Here is an 18,256-nt window from a genome sequence, read left to right on the forward strand (position 1 = left end):
AAAGCTTCTGAATAGCCAGGTTCATAGGAATAAAATCAATAGTGTTCTGAAAGGTTATATAACATTCACCAAAAGTACAAACTTGTGAACCGAAAGCATATTTACCCAGTAAAACAATGGAATAATTATTTTAACAGATCCAGTTAAAACTTAATTATACAAAGTGAAGGAAAGTGTATATGGATCCACTCTTCCAAGTTAAAGCATTTTTAATAGATACCTCTAGTTCTACAGTTGTCCCTCTTCAAGATCAATGTAACAATATTCACTGCATTACCAAAGATTCCCTCAATGTATTTGTTCTTCTGGCCTTCCCCCTGTAAAATAACTTTTCTTAATTCTCCACTGAGTACTGTGAAGATAAAGAAAAAATAATAATAACAAATATAATCCTTAGGGATTAGATCTTAGTTAGCATTTTGATCATTGAGAAACAACTAGAATAACTCAAAGGTATACTTTCAAAATTAGGAGTGAGAGCATTTTTAGAGTTGTTTATCTGAGAGGAGATATACTCCTCTGAATTCTGGAGACACAATTCCATGAGCACAGGTCCTTGACTGTGTGAAGTTCAAGAAAAAAAAAAAAGAATATATTTTAATTAAAATAGAACTGTATCACATCCCCCTTTCCTCCCTACAGCCCCTCCCAGTTTCTCTCCTATCCCCTCAAATTAATAACCTCTTTTCCTATATTATTGTTACATATATACATATGTGTGTATATGTACCCACAAATACTTAATTACAACCTTAAAAAATTATATTTGATTCCATGAAAAAAAAAAAAAAAATCGTGAGCCCAAACAAACCCCTGCCTCTGTGAATTTACTTCCTGTCAGATATTTTGTTACTAGAATGGGGAAAGTAACCAATGGGTTCAATGTGTTGTAGGAAATCAGAGTACAAGAATATTATTTCTCATTTATTCTTCATTCTGGCTAAAATCCTATCTTCCCTTAATAAATAAACTAATGTTTATAGTTTAAAACATCTTATTTTGGCACTGGTTTTAAGTATTCAGGATATTTAATACATAGTGATATATACTAAATTACATAGTGATATACACTTAAACTTTTGAATATTTTTTACCCGTGTATGTGTGTGATATGCACATATTCATGTGTGTGTGTACATATGATCTAACTCTTTATGGGTGCTGAGGATTCAAACTCAGGACTTGATATTTGAACAGCAGGTACTATACAGTCTAAATCTGCTACTAAAATCTTACATGAAACTTTGGATGAAAACAACTCACAAAGCCACGAGTTATAGTTCCAAGACAGAATATTCAAAATGGCTATGGCAAAGTATAAGTATATTCATGTTTATTTATGAAGGTCTGTGTCCTCTGTAAAGGATGAGGTCTATGTATATTTGTACAGTGAATTTCTAGTTTTCTCTCTGGAAAGACATGGCATGTAAGTGTTAAATGTACACTGACTATTTTTTGATGGCCAAGCATCCTTTCCCCTTACAAATCATTGTTTTTACATCCACTTCCTGCATGCAGGCTCTCAGCTCAGGAAGTGATAAAGTTTTCACAGTTGCTGATGAATCTCTCTGCAGCTCATGCCAAGTTGTTTCCTGGTGCCAAACACAATGGATCAGGAAATGTGGCACGTGACCAGAAAATCCCTATTATTTTAAGCATGCTTTCTCCCACTGGTAGTTCTAAGCAGAGATGTCGAATGTTGTAAAATATTTCTTCACAATGATGGATGGCCTTACAGATGTTCAGATGGTTATCTGGTTGCATAGCTTTCTTATTACTGTAACCCTTTGAAAGCTCAAATTGAAACGTAATTTTCAAAACCTGTGAAAACACTTTGCACAACTGATTACAGAGCATTTGAATAGGAAAGATTTGATGTAATAGGAAATAAAAAATGTCTCAATATAATTCACATGCATTTTATCTCACTTAAAGTATTTGTCTACATACTTATTAATAATGTTTTAATTGTAGTGAATCACAGATTTCTTAATAAAGTTGTATTAATCTAATAAAGCTCTCATATTTTGATTCTGCAAAATACTTTCCAGAATGTTCTATTTTGTGTTCTTTGCATAAAATAAAAAAATGCCAAACATGGCATTGTTTTTCTCTTCTTCATATCAAAATGTTTATTATTTTATGAAAGTAGTTTCTTAACTTCCAAATGTTTCAAAGTTTCAGTGATCCTCAGTTCCAAAATGTTTGGCTTAGGCAATAATTCTTCTGTTGCTACTATTGTTACCCAATAGTATGGAATTATTATTTTATGGGAATAGCATAATCAGCTAAGTCAGCATGCATATGACACCTAGAAATTTCACCCATGTTTCATAAGTGATTTTTAAAGTACAAAGACCATGTCGTCATTTATGTTTGAACAGTTTAACTGTACATTTTGCAACTCAATCTCTGGCTTTATTCTTCTGCTTGTTTTTAACTGTCAGGAAGATGAGTAAGCACATACTGAGATCAAGTATGCCTGGGCACACAGCAGGGGATTTTCAGTCACATTGCAGGAATAACCCTCAGCAAAACATGTTCCAAAAACAACCGTCTTGGTAGTGTTCATTTCTGCTTACTGTTTTGCTTTCTGGTTGGAGAATAGCACTAACAAAATCTGTTAATGAACTAGCCACAGTTCTAATGGTAATGTTGAATTCAGAGTTCCAGTGATGCTGTAACAATAATGATTTTTAAGAAAACAGATGAAAACAAGTGAGTAAGTGAGAAAATGCACAAAGGAGAACCTAAACATTCTTTAAAATAAAAACTGTTTGGTTTTTCTTTTCTTTTCTTTTTTTTTTTTTTTTTTTTTTTTTTTGAGAGGTATCTCAGTCTATACAAGGCTGTATGTCACACACAAAGTCCTGGACTAGATTTCCACCAACCCAAGAAATTGAGTGGTTATGATGATTCCAACTCTCAGTAATTAGAGATAAGAATGTCAGAAATTTGAGATTGTACATGGCTAACCTATGATACTTAAGTCTCTATAAAAAAAAGCACAACAAAACAAACTAATAAGCAAAAAAAGAATTTCAGGAGCAAATGCTATGAAAATTGTGTTCTACTAAATTACAGCTAATTTACTAGAGTTACCAGAAAACTCTAGTATTCTATCAATATGTTCTGACTTTCATATTACAACAAATTATCTTTGTCAGCATTGCATAATTCTAAATGGAAAAACGTGATAGATTAGCAAAAGATGAGAGTGTTAAGAGACTTAAGCAGTGAATCAAAGAAAGACATTGGGAAAGAGACCAAGATGGTTACAGAGAAAAAGAGAAACAAGACAAGATAGGATGTGTCTATATGTATTATTCTTGATTCTCTGCGTTTGTGTGTTTTCTCTCTGTGTGTGTTTGTGTTTTTGAGAGAGAGAGAGAGAGAGAGAGAGAGAGAGAGAGAGAGAGAGAGAGAGAGACAGACAGATAGACAAAGAGACGGAGAGGCAGAGAAACTGAGATAAATATAGACATAAACACAACCCCCCATATATATATATATACATCCTTTATTCTAAAGCAATAGTATTATAGTATTGTTCAATAGTTATTTCATTCCCAAATGATGATTAAACTTGTCAACAGATAGAGACTATTTTCACAAAGTTACAGTGTAAACTATCTACATAAACAAAGTATTGTTTTATTTTTCTATTTTTCTTCCACAAATAATTTTCCATTTTAAAAGAAAAAAGAAAACATAAGCAAACAAGCATTTAAATATTTGTTGCTTATTTTTTTAAAGAGACACATTTACAAGAAAATATGAAAGAAAGAATAGATTACATAAAATTGCAACTGTAATAATATTTTAAGTTGTTATAAAAATATTAAAGTATATGGTACACAATTTTTTTTGTGTCTAAATAAAAACATTTGATTATTTGCTTCATTTTAAATTTGAAAATTTATCTGACATTTTGTTGTGGATACAAGAGTTCTAGTGTTATTAGTAAAATAACCTCTTTTCAATAATAAATAAAATAACTTTTATTTCAATAATCTCATTAGATTAAACTCTCAAAAATCTTTGGTCTGTTTCTTCATTACTCACATTTAGACAGGAGCTGACTCACAATACTAAAAATAAGAAACAAATAAAAACAGATTAAAAACAAAACGAGATTTACAAAGAACACATAGTAATATTTCATAAAAAACCATTCTTTGACATTCTTATATTGCCAAATGATAACGATTCTTTAACACAATATAAAAATCTTAAAATTCAACATAATCCTAGAAGTAGAAAAATTATTTTTCCTATAAAAAATAGGTTTAAAGTTTTTATCACTTCTGTATTTACTGTCTTTGATTAAACATTTATTTATAAATTATATTGTTCATAATAAAATATAGTTTACAGATAACTTTATACTTATATTTATAGATTATAATTAACTTTACCATTTATTAAAAAAGAAAAGGTTTTACTTCTTGTCTTCATCCCCCCATAAAAACATATAAGTCTGAATATTGTCAGGATCAAAAAAATTACAATAAAAATATGTTTTTGAAACAGGAAATTGTAAGATTGTATATATATATATATATATATATATACACATATATACTTATATTATATATATATATGTGTGTGTGTGTATATATGAAACAAGCATGTTTACTACCATATCTACTCATATGGTTTATGTCTTGTAGTTTATATTAGTATTGAAATTACCTTTTGCACAATATTTTACAGCATTAATCTGGAAAATTTAAGCAAATTTTGAAACATTTTCTTGAGACCCTGGAATTTTGTATATCACAGTGGAAATCTGCAGAGTTTTACTCTTCTTGAATACAAATTTGAAATTGTTGAACACAAATGAAATATCTATCAGGCATATATAAAATGACGACTTCTTAATGTCTTACCTAGTGTTAATTTCCACAGAGTAAAAAGAGGTTACACATCTCCTCACTATGTAAATTGTGGTGATTTTAAGACAGGCCAATGGGTATTGAACATTGTTAATATAAAATATCTATGTGTACAATGCATGTTGCCCTGAGGAGAAAGTTACCCTGGCACAGGCAAAGAAGAAAAGGAACACTTTCCTGAAGAATGTCCCAACAAGCCATAGATCAAACTGCAGAGCTGTGTCTGTTTGTCCCATATTTTAACTTTATTTTGGTTTGCTGACATTTGGAGTGACTCTGATTGGTCTGGAATTAGCCTTCTTATCCTGTGAAACATCTGTACTGTATTGTTCCAAAGGATTAGCTGCCCTCTGGGGATTCTGTGAAGTCAGGACAATGGAGGTCATTAAAGGTGCAAACATTTATTTTCCGGCCTTTTATTCAGCAGGGAAAGCCAGGCATAGCAAAGCAAAGTTTTTTTTTTTTTTTCTTCCCTTTCCCTTTTTATCTTTTTAATCCAGAGCTTAGCATTCTTAAACCCAAACAACAGCAAACCCAGATACACTTGTTATAGTGGAATTGATGACTTTAGAAATTTGGAATTATTTACAGGTCAAAGTAGAGAAGGTATGAAAGTTTGAGAGATTCTGTGACAAAGACAGGGGATAAAGGAAATGAGATAGTGTCTGTCAAAGGCAGAAAATGTCACATAAATATGAGAACCTCTAGAGCATTGAGTTAGGTGGAATTTCTAATTTAAATATTTCTCTCACTGATTTCCACAATTATTAAAATACTGTTTCTGATGTCGTATTTTCCAAAATTCCATCAAAGATCTTATTTTCAAATGTCATGAGAGGACAATCATATTAGACAATGTGATGTTTAAGCCAGAGATGTGGCTCAGCTGTTAAAAACACTGTCTGCTTTTCCAGAAGAATGGATCATGGACCCACAAATAAACATCACAAATGAAAAGAAACTATTTAAAATTCCATGTGTGCTAACTTAGAGTCTGCAAAGTGGAATCAGAATTCATGGGTAGGAAATGAATAATCCATTTTAAAGATATAACATATATAACTTTCTTAGAGACACTGAATTACAGTTCTATAAATCAAATGGATTAAACAGGAGACACTCACTACTTTACATTTTTACAAGTATTAAGTCCAAAATAAAGGTGTCAAGAAGACCACCATCTTATTAAATATGTTTTTCCCCTCTCCCTTTTGCCCTAAGGACATATGTGGATGTTGTCCATCCTAGGCATTCCTTGGTTCCTTTTCTCCCACATTTGTGGTTTCATGTTGCATATTTCCAGATACCATCTTATTTATTAAGGACTCTTCTTTTTCACTATGACCTCTCTTAACTTGATTATATCTCCTAAGGACCTATGTAGAGTGAGACATATTTTTAGGTCCTTGAGGGGGTAGGTCTTCCAAATTTCCTTTTGGAAGGTATAATTCAGCTTGTAACATATTAAGAAATGCCTAATAAAAAGTATTTATAATTTCAGTTATGCGTAAAATCAGAAAAGAATGTTTCAAATGATTAATCTTTAGATTGTATTATTACAATGAAAATCGCATTGAGAAATCAATGTGTTTATTTTTCAGTAAATACATTAAAAATAAGAGTTAAACACATGTTTTAGCCTGTGAGGAAAGTTAAAATTAGATACTCCCCAAAAAGGGTAAAATAGTGGAAATTGTAACTTTTATAAAGAATTTAATGGTCTTACTGTATCCACCATTCATTCAGTAATTAAGCGCTTGGACATCTATATCTAAGTAATACAAACCTGAGTCCTATAGAGCCTTATACATGAATATGCATTGTAGACTTGTACACAGTTGAGAGAAACTAAAAGACAAAAATGTAATGTCTATTCAATGAATTGATAAACAAAGGGTGATCACAATGAGGCCAATCAGAAATAAAATGAAATACATTACAGCATGACTCTATCCTAATGATATATATTCTGCATGACCAAATTAGGTTAAAATTCAATATGTTATACAGATTAATTGGAATAAAAATTCCAGATGAAACAAATCTCTAAAAAGAAAAATATGGAAGAGTAGAAGCAAGTGACTAATGTGGAGTCACAGACTCACTGGAAAACAGAACAGCAGCAATAGAAATGTTCTTCATCTGGACTGAAAATGTTTTGATTGTCATTCTATGGGAGGCTAAATAGTAAAAAATTTGTTTCAATATTCTCATGACTTCGGCCTTTTATATAACTTTAACAGCTTGTACAAAAATTTCTTACAAAATATTAATAAATTTAACTTCTAAATAAGTAAAATAGGATAATAAAAGTTTAACAATATGAATTACATACAGAAGAAAATAAAATAAAATCATGGTCAGTCATTGAAATAGAAATAAAAAGAAAACTGAGCCCAAACAACAAAACTAGAAGTTTATCCATTAAAAGGTCGATAAAATCATGAACTCAGCAAAGTTTGAGGAAAAGAAGAAATAAATGCAGTGTACATCACTAAAATTCTTAGAGGGTTAAGCAATAAGCACCACATTAAATATTTGGCATCTTATACACTTTAGAATTCTTGAAAACACATCTTATAAAGCAAAAAGCAATCAGCAACCTCAGGGTAATTCTGTTAAATTCTGTTAAAGAAATTGAATCTGTAATCATCCTGTGAGCAAACACTACTTATATGACAAACACAAGTCCAATCAACATTTTAGAAAGAAATAATTTTATACTGATGCTTTCAGTATCATGAAGAAAACTTTACATTTGATTACACTTTCCTCCTTGTTACATAATTACATATTTCTTTTATGCATACAGTATTTAAAAGGACTTGAAAATAAATGTAAGATCAAAATTAATTCATATTAATTTCACATATTGTTTCCTAGATTTTGCTTACATTAACAGAATTGACATTTTAATGTGTGTGCATGTGTACATTGTGCATATGTGATATGTGTCTGTGGTATCTGTGTGTCTGTTTGTGTATCTGTGTGTGTGTTGCCTGTGTACATGTACTGGGGTAAGCATTTACAAATAGACACCAACAATTGACTTACATCTTTTCCTATAGTTCTCTGCCTTATATTTATAGACAACTTATCTCAGGGAGCCTTGATCTTACAACTGTGGGAAGACAGTCTGTCCATTAAGCTCTGAGGATCCACCTCTTTGGACTGAAGCTCTACGGCACAAGCATGTTGCAGCATGCCAGGATTTTACATGTCTCTGAATATCCAAACTGAGGTCTTTATGCTTATTCCCTTCTCCTGGAATGGACACTCAGTATGCAAGCTCTTTGATGGTCTGTACAACTAGGAATCAGTTTCTTATAATTAAATTACATTTCACATTGTAAGTATGATGCATGTATGCTAGGTCCGTCACAGAAAGTCTTGTTGGATAAATTCTGTGAATGCACATAACTCAGTATACATTTGTATAGAAAGAAACCACTAATGTTGAAAACAGCTTAACTCATTCAGAAGACATCATTGTAGCTTTAATGGATGGTCATGTTCTATTATGATGGTTCTTTATTCCTGCATCTTCCATTGATAAACCATTGGCATTCCCCCCCCCCCCCCGTGACTATGTAGTGAATGCTTTTTCATGCATTTCATCAGATCATGTATAAAGCATGCACAGTACCACATACAATAATGGACAATTGTCAGACATCCTTCAAAACCCTTTTCAAGAGCAACTTCTCCTGGGCTCATCTCCCTTTTCTCCAAGTAAATATTATGCCTGCATTATTCTAAGTTTTTTTTTTAAATGATCTAAAGAGAAGAAATTTATTAAAGTATTTTGACCATAGTATTTTTGTGTTTGGTTGGTTTTGATTTCATGAAAAAAGGATGTATATGATTCAGATTGACCTAAAGCCTTGTTAACATAGATGATTTTCTGATCTTCCAACCTTTACCTCTTTAGAGAAGCAGGATTACAGTTGCGCACCACGATATTTTATTTATGCAGTGTTGAGCATGAAATTCTGGGCTCTGTTCATGCTAGGCGAAACTTCTACGAACTGCTGCATGCCACAAGTACAAGAAACTCTGTTTTATAATACAAAGATTATCATATTGTATATATTATTACATATCAAATAACTTGTAGTTATAGTGCATGTTATTTCATTTAATCCTCAAAATAATAGAGAACTGTTAGTGTTGCTTGAGCCCTGGACTGACCTCGCTGCCTGAACCTACCTGCCCGTGGCATTTGGTTGGAGAAGAGGTGACACAGGGTCAATGACAAAAACTCCAGGAGCAGGTGCAGCAAGATCCTCTGAGCACTGTTGCTAGCTCCTTTCAGACCCTTCCATGAGCCTCATTGTTCCTAAGAAAATGTCTTTTCTAAACAGCAGTTCCTGATTAGCTAGCATTGTCTGCACCAGCAATCCTTGGTCCCTCAAGCATTTTTCCATTAGGTCTTTCTCCAGGAGAAGCTTTTAAGGCTGTGTGGCCCATCATTTACATAAAGGCAGCCCGCTGTTCCTGCTAGAGGTTAGTATTGCATTTGAAAACCGATGTTCTTTTAAATATATTGAAATTGTAAACAATATTACCAAAGCTATAGAAACAGCATGTTCTGTGTTCTAAGGACATCAGACTTAACTTCAGAGTCTACAGAGTTTTAGACAATCTCTGTGTTTTTCGTGTTATTGTTTTACATTTTTGTAAAATTTTGAAAAACTTATGAATAAGTACTACATCTATATTATATCCCGCTTTTACCTCCCTGCTAACACTTCTGATATTCTGACCAAGTATTTCTCTAATTAATAATTCTAAATTATATATATATGTATATTATATATATATAATTTAATATAATTATAAATTATATATAATTATAAATTATATATAATATAATATAATTATAAATTATATATATATTATAATTGCTCTATGCTTATGACCGGAATATTTACTAAGGAGCTAGTTCCTGAAGAAAAAATTGTTCCTACGTTTTAAGCAGCCATTCAATACTGTCAGGATAGATACTATTGGTTGTCCCAAATTAATATGGATCCTTAGACTTCAGCAAACCAGTTTATCTTAACCCTGGCTGTAGTTTTCTGTTGTCAGAGAAACTTTAAAATACAATAAGCTTGTACCGAAATCATATAAAGTAAATTGAAATATTCAGAGCCACATCAGATTTCTGTATTATATATCGGTCTGAAGAGAGAATTGAAAAGCACTGCCATGGGAAACATTGAGCAAGCATTACATCATGAAAGCATGCAGACCCATGTAACATGTTGCTGTACTTCTAATTATATGCTATCAAAGTTTCCATTTTAGAAACAAATCATTTGCTGGAAGGACATCGTTTATTTAATTATGTTCTGCGCTAATTATATTTGCAAATGTTAGCTAAATCTACTTAGATAAATATTTCAAATTATATGTTTTTATAAATAGTGGGGAAGAGTACTGTAGTCATCAGAGAGAGAATTATCAGTAACAGTGGCCTGTAATCATTGTTAGATATTCTCAATTTAGAAATACTGCAGAAGAATTAAGTAACAAATTAACTAATTAAAAATGAAATAAAATGAAATGAAATGTTTAATCCACAAACTTTAAGAAAGAATAATTAGAAGCAATGGAGATAAATCGATTGTGAAAATAAAAAAAACAAACTATATTAATTATTATTGATGAACATCACCAAAAGCTATTTTTATTTCAAATTTTAAAACAGGTTACTTTAGCCTGCACATCGTTATGTATTCAACACTATTCCTCTGCTATATGCCTAAAAATTGAAATTCTACCATTTATGATAACATGGATGAACCTCAGTGACACTATGCTAAATGACATGTAAGATATATGAAAATAGATGTATATTCACATATGTGGAGCCTAGACAAGTACATCCCAAATAAATCAAATGGTAGAATATTGGCTATGAGAGGCTCAATAAAATTGGGAATGGGTAAAGAAGGTTGACCAAAGGAAGGGCTCAGCCCGATAAAATACAGGAATCCCTGTGTCTTATCTTGTAGGACATCCTCTAATTGTATTGAAAAATTCAAGAATGAAGTCGAATTTGAAGAGATTGATAGGGATTTATAACCAGTTATGAGAGAAAAAGAAAGTTGACAAAAGGAACATGTACTTAGATGTGATGGTATTGGTACTTCTAGAGGTCATGAATGTGGTCTCATCATCTTGCTTTTGTCACATAGTAGTTATTCAAAGGTTATTTGCATTCTCAGTAAATAAAAAATTAACAAAACATACTCTATTAGTTCAAACTCCAAGCAAAACTGCCACTCTCAATTATATCATGGTAATGCACTATTATGCAAAGCACAGTTGTACATTTTCACTGTATGCCAATTCATGTTGGGCATTTGACTAATTTGATCCTGTCATATTTTTTCCATTTCTTCAAAGCAAAAAGGAAACAGGAAGCATATTTAACGACAGGTTGAATTTTACCATTCGAGGAAAGAAAATGTAGGATATTCTGAATATTTATTCAAAAAATAAAAATAGTGAATGATCTATGAGGGTCCCTTGTATGCTGCCGTTGGGAAAATCACCTTCTTGCTATTCATTGTACATTCAACATCTGTCACAACACTGTTTCACATAATCATTCAAACAAAACATATATTTTCTGATATTAGATTCCACACTTTTCATGTTATTCAAGGTACCATTTATCTCCATGTAAAAGAAATACAAAGGTAAAGAGAACCTTAAAATCTAGTTCATGTCTATTTTGAAATGATTTAGTTCACAACAACAATAATGTAGCTTTCGGCAGCTTTTGAATCCCATTGTGTGATATTTGATGTGGAAAACCTACATACTAACTATCCAGTATAAACATATATATACTGTCCTATATTACAGATGATGTAGAAAAAGAATGGCAGAGATTTCTATATAAAAACTGGTATAGACTGCATCACACATCTGTCTTTATCTTTAGGTTTTAGGGTTTTACCAGATGGTTATGTCAACTGCAAATGAAAATGTAGACCAAACATGAAATAACTCAAGATTAGGGGAATTAAATTTTACTTGCTATATATACCATTAAAATAAGCAGCTAAAAGATTGAATTAAATACCTTTCTTCTTTTTTAGTCCAAACAAGCCCTGCTAAAGTCCATGAATATAATGTATAACTGGGAGCTGGTTTTATAGAGAAAGTTTCATCCTCCAAAAAGATCAGTCCCTTTTATGATAACCTCTTTTCAATTAAAGAACATTTACCACACTATACGAGATACCACTTTTTCCAGATACCTGTCTTGGGAGGCAATTCTTTTTTTTTTTTCTGTTTTAATTTATTCACATTACATTCTGTTCACCGGCTCTTGGCTTCACTGAGTTTTTGCTATCTACTTGATAGATTTTAGCCCTTATTTTGATTATTTCCTATTATCAACTCCTCCTGTTAGGGTTTGCTTTTTATTTTCTTTTTATATAGCCTACAGATGTATTTTTGATTTGTTAATATGAAAATTTTGAATTTCTTTATGAGGGCACATATTATTATAAAATTTCCTCTAGCACCATTTTCATAGTGTTCCAAAGGAACTCAACAATGTTGTGTTCTCATTTTTACTAAATTCTAGAAAGTCTTTATTTTTTTCTTTATCTTTCCTGACCCAGTGATAATTGAGTAGAAAGATGTTCAGTTTCCATGATTATATATGCTTTCTATAGTTTCTTTTCTGGTAGTCTAGTTTGAGTCCATGTTCATTCGATAAGATATGTGGGATTATTTCTATCTTTTGGTTCCTGATTAGGATTGGTTTGCTGTGTTTGATATACAGGTGAGGGCAAGCACAATATAAGGCAAGACATGTGATTGGACAGTGAAAATAATAGGGAGACAGTTTTGGAAAGGGGAGAGAAGCAAAGAGAGGAGTAGAAGCTAAGATGGAGGAGAAAGATGAAACATTTCCACATAGATACAGATAGTCATTGGTAGCTATGAATATCTTAATAGAGAATGAATATTATAAGAAAATTTGCCTCATCTAAGTGGGCAGTTTATACCAATATCAATTGTTTCAGAATTTATTGTGTGGACGTTTTGAGAAGTGGAAATTTACTGACATAAATCTAGGTATTAAGCTACAAGTTTTTAGTGTTTTCATTTTATCTTTCTAGTGGTAAATGTGAAAATAGGTATAGGGTTGCTGGAAATGTGATCAGAGTTTGTGGCAGAGTCGCAGAAGAGCAGCCACCATTGAGATGAAAATGCCCTGCAGATGCCATATGGCTCCATGATCCCAATGATAGCGAGGGTTTGTTGTCTGTATTATTTTTACCACTACAATTTGTGACTGATTATATACTCAGTTTTTGAGAAAGATCCATGAGTTGCTGAGACAAAAATATTTTCTTTTATGTTTGGATGAAATGTTTTGTAGATATCTGTTAGTTCCATTTGCATCATAACCTCTGTTAGTTTTATTATTTCTTTCTTTAGTTTCTATCTTAATGACTTTTTCTTTGGTAAGAGTGGGAAGTTGAGGTATTCTACTATTAATATGTGGGGCTCAATGTGTGATTTACTTTTTAGTAATGTTTCTTTTACAAATACGAGTCTCTTGCTTTTGTGTATAGATGATCATAATTAAAATGTCCTTTTAGTGGATTTTTGTTTGATGAGTATGAAATCTTTCCCTGTTTCTTCTGATTGCTTTCAGTTGAAAGTCTATTTTATAAGATATTGTATTGCCTATTCCAGCTCACTTCTTTTGTCTGTTTTCTTTGAAACTTTTTTCCAAGCTCTTGACACTTTGGCAATGTCTATTTTTTCTGCTGATATATGGTTCTTGTATAGAGAAGAATGATGTTTCCTGTTTTTATATCCATGCTATTGGTTGTATCTTTTTATTTGAAAATTGAATTCATTGATGTAGAGAGATATTAATGAACAATGATTGATAATTCCCCTTATTTTGATGGTGGTGGTGGTAGTATGTTTGATTCACTTTTATTAGTTTTAGGTGTGAGGAAGTTTTTATTTTTTGTGTTTTCTTGAGTGTTTTTAGTGTCATTGGAGTGGTTTTTCCTGCTAATATCCTCTGTAGGAGTACATTAGTGGAATGTATAGTTTATTTTTAATTTTGTTGTGAAATATCTTGGTATTTTATATCTATGTAAATAGAAAGTTTTGCTGGGTATAAAAATCAGGAATGACATCTGTGGTCTTTTAGTGTTTACAAGACCTTTGCCCAGGTGCTTCTAGCTTTTAGAGTCCTGGTTGAGAAATCAGACAAATTTTTATAAGTCTGCCTTGATATGTGACTGGGACTTGTTATCTCTTTTGAAATGATTTCTGTGTTATGACTATTTGGTGTTTTGATTATTATATGTCAGAGAATTTGCTTTTCTAGTCCAATCTATTTGGTGTTCTGTAAGCTTCTTTTAGATGTATGGCCATCTCTTTTTTTAGGTTAATAAAATTTACTCTATTATTTTGTTCAAGATGTTTTCTCGACTTTGGAACTCAGAATACTATTCCTAGACTTGGTCTTTTCATACTTTTACACATTTCCTAGATATTTTGTGTCATGAACATTTAAAATTTTTCATTTTCTTTGAACAATATATTGATTTTCCTATTGTATATTCCTCAACTGAATTTTCTGTTCCACCTTTTGTATTGGTAATAATTACGACCATAGATTCTGTTCTTTTTTTTTTTCTAGGTTTTCCACCTATAAAATTGCCTCCCTTTTTATTTTCTTCATGGCATCTATTTCACTTTTCAGATACTATACAGTTCTATTGATATCTTTTTTTAGTTTGAATGTATTTTGATCTATTTCTATTGCTGAATTATTGATGTTCTTTCTAAAGAACTCTTATCATCTTTTTAAGATTGGGCTTAAGATTTTCCTATTGTGTGTCAGTTTCTTTAGGACATACAATGTGTGTTGTAGCAAAATGTCTAACATCTAGTGGTGCCATATTGACCTGGATTTGTTGATTATGTTCTTATACTGACCTTTAGGCATTCAATTTTTCCTGGGTTTACAGGGATGATCCTCATCACAGCAGGACTTCTCAGAAAAGTGGGCATAGCTGTGGACCAGACAAGAGAGTTCAGAGTAATTGACTTTGTTGCCTGTGGGTCAGATAGACCTCTCCGCCAAGGGATCAGTTGGGAAATATTCCAAGATGGTAGTTCTTGAGATTTTCAGAAGCTTCCTTGTGGCCCTGAAAAAGTTGTTAAGACCAAAGAGTAAGCCTAGAAATAGGCAGTGGTTTCCAAAGGACTGTGTGAAAATCATCACTGCAGGCTGTGTCCTGGATGAACTGACTGGGAAGGGAATGGTACAGCAGGGTTCTAAGCTGGTTAGTCTTGGGACCCTCAAATATGTCTAAGGGGAACAGGACTGCTGGATTTCTCCATAACACCTATGGACTGAAGAACAAGCCCAGAAATAGACAATGGGTCATAGGGATCTACTTCTAAGTATATCCCTGAGGAATGTGACTTGAATATTATACTTAAAGGTGAGCAGCACATATTCGTTTGATATATGTATATTGACAACATAATCAAGACATGAGCATACAACAGCTATACAAAAATTACAGCACAGGCAATGGAAGATATACACATAACATCACAGATTTCTGAGGTTCTATTGCTATTTTATAACTGCGGAGTTGAACAGTCAGGTTTCTTTAATAATGTAATTCCCTGTTAGACTAACAAAACATTATGACAGGTCCCATTTCTGAGACTAGAAAGGGAAAGCAAACTGAACTTAATGCAGAAAGAAAACTGGCAAGAAGAAATCTCAAATTGATAACCTCAAGAATTTTGATATATGGTGGATTGGGTTATATATGAAAATGTCCAAAATATATCATGTGAAACTCTCAGAGAATTAATAATAAATTTGTAAAAAATTGAATGTTATATACATTTAGTAATAACACTGAAACGAAACTGAAATCAGAAGATTTTAACTATAGTTAGTCAAATGTGTACAAAATAGCACAGTATACTTAAAAAAACTTGTACAATGAACATGCCATGTATTTGTCTAGTTATGCCAGTATATTCATCAGGAATATTAAGGAAGAACAAAGAATCATTACAAACAACACCTAGATTAGTAGAAACAAACCATGGTGCAATCTGTGAAAACACAGTGAGAACATAACAAACTTTTAACTATTCTGTGTTTTAAAATATATATGTTCATGTAATCCTGATTTAACAATTCACATTCATAATTATAATTGAAATTATACAATTTCTTCTAAATTTATGATAAAATCCTGAGATAATTAAATGAGAAAAAGACAAAGGAAAGTCCTAAACTCTATTTTTTAATTAAAAAATGTAGTCAATGATCAAGCTTTTTTGAAGAAGAGGGTAAGAAGTGATAGAGAAAATTCTTTTTCTTCTATCTGTATTAATATTGAAAATGACTCTTTAGTTATCTGAAAGAGGAGATAGTCCTTTGACAGAATTGAATCCCCCATGTGTCAATATATGTGTAGGAATCGCCTCAGTATTTCTAGTGAAATTAAAATCAAAAGATTTTAGTCAGTAAGTGTCATATATCTGAAAACTTTACAGAGTAAAGTTATTACATATCTGTGCATGCCTAGCATACAAAAAGTTCAGTTTGTCTCAGATCTTCAAATTCATTGATAAGTAACAATATATCATAGTATACATCAAAATTGTGTGGAAGGAATTCACAAAAGATGAAAAAGTAAAAGCAAATTTTATAAACAAAGTAAGAATATATTTTATAAGTGGGGATAATTAGATGGATTTCTGTTGTTTTCTAAGGACATAAAGTTTTAGTTGAAGCTTAATTTCCAGGACCTTGATATTACTTCTTAGTATAATATACAACTTGAAATATTTTCTGTTAACAAATGAAAACTAATGAAGACTGGCATCATTTAACAGAATTTCCTGAGTCACATGAACAACATTTAAAATCACTTGAGTAAGAATCAGACAGAACATATGCACAGTAATAAGAATAAATAAAATTGTACCAAATGTACACCTAAGAAAATTATTGTACCATTCTTGAATAAGAAGTATTTCTTAAAAGAGGCCAACTGTCCTTCCTGGGTATATATTCCAAAACACTTAAAAAAGGTAAATATGTTCTTTTCTTGAAATGGCCTAAAGAAAAAAATTGCTTGTTTAAATGCAAAGTTAACGTGTTATGGTATTTTGTACAAATAGATTATACATTAATATTGTCTCCATTGTTTATTGAAGTTAATTAATTTCTGATACTTGATTAGATTATAAGCCATACGTGTAGGAAAAACAGTATGTCTGAAGGCAAGTTTAAAACCCCTTGGGAACTCAACCTTAAGTAATTTTGACGAGGCACAAAGGTTTTCTCTAACAAACTAAGAGTCAGATTAAAAAGGCAAATTTGGTATTCTTTGAAAAGAATATAATTCTTTGAGAAGGATCATATTCACAGTTTAGAAATTATAGGAAATTGAATTTATTCTCAGTATGCTGGGAGAGTCTATTAGGACTACTGTAAATGGAATAAGCAAGGTAGAATACAGTTACCTTTAAGATTGGAAGTTCATGCTGGATGAACAACTATCAAAACTATTACACAGGTCATATCTGCACGGAATTGGAGGTTGACCTCAATGAACTCTCAAGTTTTCAATTTCTCAGATGGAATCTTTTCTCTTCCTTTTAATGAAAAGAAGAAGAGAAAAGATCATCTTTTCCTTTCCTGATTGTTTTTCTGCACCAGATAAATTGAAGTATATTTCAATTTAAAGTGATTCCCAGATTTCTGAGTCCTGTACTGTCTTACATATAATATATATTTCCTGAAACATGGCAGAACAGCCATTCTTGTGCTTTACAGAGATAAATAATATTTGAATATCCATAATATAGCCAAGTATACTGCCTTCAAACAAATTAGCCTTTTGTGGTTCAGCATTCAGTACTTAGTACTTAGCGTACACAGTGTAGAGATACTAAAGATACTACAGTGTATTGATGGTGATTTTTTGAATATCTCAGACAAGAACACAATCTTAGTGTTTATGTTTTCTGTATATTCATTCACAAGACCAAGACATGTGCCTTTCTGTGGAATATGTTTATCCCCTAAATTCTCAGTTGCAGAGTCTTAATAAAATAAAGATCATATATTGATACCTTCCAAGTGAATTTGTTTCTAATTGGGTTCCTGTAATAACAACAGTTATCGGACTGGGAATAAGTGGAAGAAAATGATAAGTTAAATATCTAAAGGACTGTATTCCTGCCAGCCTTTGACTCATCCTAACTTGAAGACCTGTAAGCCAAGTCTGTCTTTCTTATTTCTACCTTCTTTC

This window comes from Micromys minutus (genome assembly GCF_963924665.1).
Source record: "Micromys minutus genome assembly, chromosome: 1".
Taxonomy (NCBI): domain Eukaryota; kingdom Metazoa; phylum Chordata; class Mammalia; order Rodentia; family Muridae; genus Micromys; species Micromys minutus.